Below are 7,694 nucleotides of genomic sequence, written 5' to 3'. Positions count from 1 at the left end.
ATGGGATGAATGATGACTATGGGCTCATATAAGAGCTCCGAGAGGTCAAGTACATCATGTACTTCTAGGAGGTGCTCTTTGGTCGTGAAAAACGTGGTATCAAAGCATGAGGTTATAAAAGTAGTTTTAGGGTCAAAAAGTATCATATTTCCATATGCAGTAGAGTGTCATTCCTCGGTGGTGAGCCGAAACATATATATGAGAGAGAGGCTATTGGAGGATAGAGTTGTTCTTTTTCACTATTCTCATGTCGTCCCATAGAACTTAGCTCTATATGATCTCTCTCCTATGTTTTATTTTCCGGCGGTCATATCGATTTGATTGCTTGGATGAGTTGGTATCTGAATGCTTGAGGGAGAAAAAGGTAAGTTTGATGCTTATCTTGGTTTTATGATTTGATGAGTATGTGTGAAGGTGCATTTGACATGTGTTGCTGTTATGCCATTTATGTCCATATATGTGATTTATGTGAAAATATATGTTATGTGAGAATTTATGTCATGATATGGTTATAACTTATTAATGGTTATTATGGTTAAAACTAGTTTCTTTTCTGAATGATAAGTTGCTATATGATATTGTATGGCGATAGTCTAATTATAAGGTTTAGGTTTGAAATGCTTTGAAGAAATGTCGTAAATAACTAAAGATATATGTTATCTTTATATATATGTAATGGTTCAATGTTGCCTTTATATATGTGTAATGGTTCAATGTTGCCTTTGTATATGTGTGATTCTTCATAGTTGCCTTGAATAGATTGGACTCTTTTGTATAAGCTTGATGATAGAAGAGAAGGTAGTGTGCTTATCTTGTAAGGTTATTTTGGAGTATAGTGATTTTGGATTATACTAGTTAATGGGAGAATCCTGATGATTAGTTGATTAGTTCCCTTATGATTTGCCCTAAGGTTGACTTAGAAGGATGTATGTATCCTTTAAACCTTAAAGAAAAAGAAGAGTATAGAGGTTGACCTACCTTGAAGTGGTTAGATATCTATTAAGATTGATCATAAGTATGACCATTTGAGGAAGTGCTTGGTCATGGATTGTAGGAAGGTTCCACTAAAGATATTGATGTGGGTTGAAATGACCTAGAAATACCTTGCCCTAGTGTTGAAAGAAATGAAAAAAAATCTATATGGCCAATTCACTTATATTGTTTTTCCTAAGGATTCCACGACCCTTGGTATTTATGGGGTAGTTCAGGCTTTATGTGGTTGGGTAGTATGACCTAACTATATTGTTATGGATTTCCTTTAGGTATGGAGCTTAGAGGAATAATGAGGCTTGAGGAGGTGCCTCTTGATGATTAAGTTAGTAGGCTACTTGATATAAAGTTTAGAGTGAGAACGCTCAATGATGTTTAACCTTCTTGTTTGAGGAGTATATATGTTGGTCTTGACTTGCCTTGACCTTGGTGTTTAAGGGCATGATGTGATTAGGCTTACCCCAAGTGGGGGATTATGCCTCGATAGTGAGATTTTAAGTGTCCGTGATGTTCCTATGTTGAGTTCCTTTGAACTTCTATATGTTGAGAATCACTTTTAGGTGATGTAAATAAATGGTGTGCATGATCTTAGATCCCAAAGAGGGATGGTGTGCCTAGTTGCAAGTATTGGTAAGCTAAGGTTCTCTGAAGGTTGAGACAAGTTGCTCTTAAAGGGGTTTACCCAAAGTGGGGGATGATGATGTGAGTAGTAAGGTTGTTGATATTACTTTATTGTCCTTGTATTCTTACTTAATAATGTAAGGAGCATGTTTGATGTTACTTTAATGTGTAGTGCTTTAACCTCACAATGACAATTTGAGTCTCCTTTAGATGAAAAATCAAGATTCTCTTAAAAATGTGTTACTTTTATGAGTTGGGAAGTATTAATGAAGGCTCACCCTTGAGAAGTGATAGTGTTTTTAGCTAATGCTCTTGACGTGTGCCTATAAATTGCATAAATTCCATAATTTTGCATGATTATGAAAAGTATTGACATGCTAGAAACTGAAATTTTGTGAAAAGACTTCCTATTGTTGTAATGTGTGTGGTGTTATTTTCCATTTTGACTTCACTAGGAAGGAAGTATGAGCATGTTTTGGTTAAAAAAAGTTGAGAATTTTTCATTGAAGTGAATTTACCTTTATGCATTGCTTAGGTATGAACTCATGAAGACATGTGCGTGTGTTGAGGAGAAGGACATTCCTTCTTAAACATGACTAAGCATGGTAAGGTTTAGTATGGCCTTCATGGAACTATGCCTAAATTAGAAAAATCCTTGTTCATCTACTCGTCTCAAGTATATGTGCATTGAAGTATGAGTGCTTATTTGCTTCTTGAGTGAGGTTGAAACTGCCTATGAGTGATTATACACGTTGAGCTCTTAATGAAACGAAATGTAAAGACCATGTCATGATTACGAGAAGGATGTTCCTCTTATGAACATGAGAAGTACCTATGTATTTGATGCCTAAAGAGTGAGTTAATAAAGGTTTTTGCGTGCTTGTGTTGCATTTAGTTAAAATTTTTTACGAAAGTTGGTGTTCCCTCTAAATTTGGTGCATTGACTTCTATGTGGTGACATTTTGAATGTTGTGAGCTGCTCTATGATTGAAGTCCTTGAAATGTTTTAAAATGTCACAAGTGTCATTTGAGGGCGAATATTCCCAAGTTGGGGATATTGTAAGGTCTCTAAAAATGAAGTAAGGTGCTTAGAGACTCACATGTTGTTAATTAAGTACTTTACAGTATGCATACTTTATTTGAAGTGATTTGGACGTTAAACGTCCAAGAATGTCCAATGACGTTTGAAAGTTATCCTTGATACGTGCACGTGTGCCTTAGTGTTCCTTTACATGTTTTAAGTGTTTGTTGATGTTAAAATTTATAGGGAATGTCCTTAACATGTTAATCATCGTATTTACGTTAGAAATGTCCAGGCACGACTCCATAAGGACCACCCAAGGGGTCCTTGAGGAGGACCTAAAAGACTACCTAGACACTATCTTGGCAGTGCCAATCGACGGGCTAGCAATCGATGCCCCATGCTCTAGGCTACGCCCGGTCGATTGGTCCGTAGCTCAAAACTTAGTTTGGTTAGCATCAAATCCCAAATGATGAGCTGCAGTCACAAACGACGGAGCAGTAGAACTGTTACGACCGGGGATCACTCCCTAAAAGTAACATGGTGTACTTGACCTCTCAGAGGTCTCATACAATCCCATACTCATCATTCATCGCATTGTCATAGGAAATTTAGTGGAAAATTAAAAATTTCATAGAACATCATATTCTAGGATCATCACTTCATATTAATATATATAAAATATAAGTCATAATAGATAATTAGACTCTAAGTCTCTTTTTCCATCTTATAGTCAACATCAATAATGTAGAATAGGGATACCACCCTTAGAAACATAATATATTGATAAAGCTATTACATATACTTTAAATAAGAACTTTGACATATACAATTCTTGAATCTTAAGGAATCCTTTTCATGAGTTTGAGAAACATCTATCAAGCCCTTCACATTAGAGACATCCTTTAAGCATCCATTGCCTACAATTTATGTAAAAATGTGAAGAAAAATGGTATTAGTACAAGAATTCACTAAGTATGGCAACTATGCAAAAACATGCATTTAAAGAGGACATTTTTGTTAGAAAACATGCAACATGCCATTTTAAAGGATGTTTATAAACATTGGCACAATTACACAATACAACTCACACACTTCATATAGACATGGACACTAATCATAACAACACACCAAGCCACATATATTGCATTTAAGGCACATCCATCATATTCATAACCTTATCTTCTTTTACCTTAACTTCTTAACCACTAACACTATGTTTGGATCATTGTTACCTATTGTACTGTATTGTATCGTTACTATACCTACAATATTTGTTTTTATTGTTACTTAAAATGTATTGTTTTGTATCGTTAAGTTTAGTGGGGGATGATAATGTGAGTAGTAAGGTTGTTGATATTCCTATCTTGTCCTTCTAGTCTTACTTGAACTTGTCACTAAAGGGTTCATAGTAGCTTGTTCATGATACGAGTCTTGCCTAATAGTATAAGTTGCATGTTCTCCATATGTTTTGCTTGTCCTTCTTGACACTATGTTAAGCATGTTTTGAATATTCTAAATTGCATTAAAAAGGATTTTTGATCAAATTTTATGTTCTCTCATGTTGATTGTGCATCTTTATATGTTAGTTGTTCATGTAACTTCATGAGATAATGTAAGGAGCATGTTTGAAGTCACTTTAACATATGGTAACTCGACCTCACAATGAGAATTTGAGTCTTTATGACTTGGGAAGTATTAATGTAGGCTCACTCTTAAGAAGTGATAGTGTTTTAAGCTAATTCTCTTGACGTGTGCCGATAAATTGCATGAATTTCCCTAATTGATTCATGATTATTAAAACTATTGACATGCTAGAAACTGAAATTTAGTGAAAAGACACCTATTGTTGTAATGTGTGTGGTGTGATTTGCCATTTTGACTTCACTAGGAAGGAAGTATGAGCATGTTTTAGTTCATAAAAGGTTGAGAATTTCTCATTTAAATGTATTTGACATTTGTGCATTGCTTGTGTATAAGCTCATGAAGACATGTAAGTGTGTTGAGGACAAGGACATTCCTCCTTAAACATAACTATGTATGGTAAGGTTGAGTATGACCTTCATTGAACTATGTCTAATTGATAAGAATTCTTATTGATCTACTTGACTTAAGTCTATGTGGATTGAAGTATGAGTGCTTATTTGCTTCTCGAGTGATGTCGAAACTGCCTATGAATGATTATACATGTTAAGCTCTTAACATAATGAAACTCAAGGAACATGTAATGATTAGGATAAGGATGTTGCTGGTATGAACATGAGAAGTACCTATGTATTTCATGCCTCAAAAGCGAGTGATAAAGGTTTTTGCTTGCTTGTGTTGCATTGAGTGAAAAAATGTTATGAAACTTGGTGTTCTTTGTAGGTTTGGAGCATTGATTTCTATGTGGTGATGTTTAAAATGTTTTGAGCTGCTCTATGGGTCATTAAAGTCCTTGAAGTGTTTTAAAATGTCACATGTGTCATTCGAGGATGAATGTTCCAAAGTGGGGAATACCGTAAGGTCTCTCAAAATGAATTAAGGTGCTTAGAGCCTCACATGTGCATATAAAATTCAATAATTTGTTTATGAAGTATTTTACAATATTCATACCTTATTAGAAGTGATTTGGACATTAAACGTCCAAAAACGTCCGATGACGTTCAAAAGTTAGCCTTGAGACATGCATGTGTGTCTTGGTGTGACTTGACATGTTTTAAGTGTGGTTTCATGCTCAAATTTATAGGGAAGTTCCTTAACATGTTAATGATTGTACTTACATTTGAAACGTCTGGGCACGACTCCCCAAGTACAACCCAAGGGGTCCTTTAGGAGGACCAAAAAGACTGCCAAGATACTGTCTTGGCAGTGTCAATCGACGGGTTAGCTCGACGCCCTATGCTCTAGGCTATGCGCCGTTCATTTTTACATATCTCAACACTTATGTTTGTGAGCATCAAGTCCCAAATGAGGTGCTGCAGTCATAAATGATGGAGCAGCAGTATGAGCCATAGTCTAATCGATGCCGTCGACTACTGTGTGTCGATGCAGCCTGCCTTCAGCATGCACACACTGTTTCATTAAAGGGGTGAATGAGAAATTCAACCCATGTTCCTTAATTACTATAGACGGTTATTATAGGGTGTTATAGGTATATTAAGTTAGTTAATAGGATGAAAACCCCATTCCCAATTCATTCTTCAAAAAATAGACTTCCCTCTCAAAAAAACCTCTGTAGAAACCTCCATTGGATATGAAACTCAAGAACAACTTCTTTGATGGATTTTGGTGGTTTCTTCATCAAGTCATCGTGGTTTTCTCCTATAATTAGTCATGTTAATCCTTCATCTTTAGTTATCCATTCATCTAGAGAGTTCCGTCAAAGGTTTTCAAAGAGAATTCATGATCAAACTCTATATCTTTCAATCTAGCCATGGGTTCATTCTCAAAACGATTTCGAAAGCATGCTTATGATGAATTATGGATTAGCTACTGTTTCATAATGATGTTCTCAATCCAATTTCATGATGAACCAATGTTCCTCCCAGTTTATCAATTTAGCCTTTATTGTTATTATTGTGATGATGATTCTAGTATGATTCGTTTGTGATAAATTGATTATAGATACTGTATTCTATGTAAATTGATGGTGTATTATTGTCCAGTGATCAATATGGATCAAGGTTTGGAGATTGGGTAAGTTAGACTTATATTCTTCCACCTTTTATAGAATTGATGATGTAGTGTACATAATGTGATCTTGATCCTATTATGGTTGAAGCATGATTTCGATTATGTCTTTGTAATTTTAGATACTTGTCTATTTATGAATTATGATTATTGATCAATGATGATCAAATATTGGAGAAATTGTAAGTTGGCCTTATTTCTTCTACTTTTCTATAGAATTGCTAGTTGAATTGGACTTGTATGACATTGTGTGGTATGGTTTACTTATGGTTGCGGTGTTTATTTTCTTTTAAATCTATATATGTGTTGATCATGGCCTTACAGTCAAGTTGGTGAATTATGAAGTGTCGTTATGATCACACAATATGAAGTATCATGCCTAGTCTCCAATGCTAGTTCATGATCTACAGTACATTGATGATGTGATGTTAATTGAATGAAGTTTTTAGGGTTAGGTTTGGTTTAATTGAATGAAGTTTTTAGGGTTAGGTTTGGTATATGTGTTGGCAATGATGAAGTTCAATGGCGAATGACCCCTACCTATGTATTCCTATATGAATGTGTGATCCTACACATTGTTAGGAGTCTAGAATGCAAATGTTGAAGTAGCCTTGTCTCTTATGCTATTATGTGGTCTGTGATCTATGCTTGAATGTGCATTGTGGTATTTAGAGGGTGAATGCCTCAATGTGATTTTGATAGACATTATGTCATCATGTTGTCCAATGTACACACGTTCATACCTCATGCATGCTTATAAGTAGTATAAGTTTTCTAATGAAGGAATAATTTTCATATGAACTAATGCCTACTACTTTGAATATAAAGTATTGTCTATGAAGCATGAAATGTATCTTAACTAGGATAACTTGATAGGTGTACTAGCTTAGGCAATGGTATAGGACTTTGCCTATACAATACACATGTATACCTTGATAGAATAGTTCCTAGGATGGTATCTCTATGCACATGAATATGAATGCATGACTACGTTATGAACATGAATATGAATGCATGACTACGTGATGAACATGAAAGTAATACTATGATGAAGTATCTAAATGTGTTTATGTGAAATGTCTTCTCATGTAAGTACACATACACACACATGAATGTATATAATAAAGCATGTATGATGATCTAGTAAAGAGAGGGTCTTTTGAAAGGTATTCTCAATTGTACTCTAAACTAGATTGTGCTTGAATATGCTATGTCCACGTGAAAGGTTTTCTCACATGAATTAGGTTGATGAAAGGAAATTCTCATCTATAACCTAAATACTAAGCATACGAGGGGTTAATTCTCTGAAAGCCATTTTTATGGAGTAATGTTAACTAAGACTTGTCAATAAAGTAAACTTATCTTAGACCCGAGTGAACTTGACAAATAA

Source organism: Solanum pennellii, chromosome 4 (assembly GCF_001406875.1).
Source record: "Solanum pennellii chromosome 4, SPENNV200".
Lineage (NCBI taxonomy): Eukaryota > Viridiplantae > Streptophyta > Magnoliopsida > Solanales > Solanaceae > Solanum > Solanum pennellii.
Note: the sequence above shows the minus strand (reverse complement) of the source record.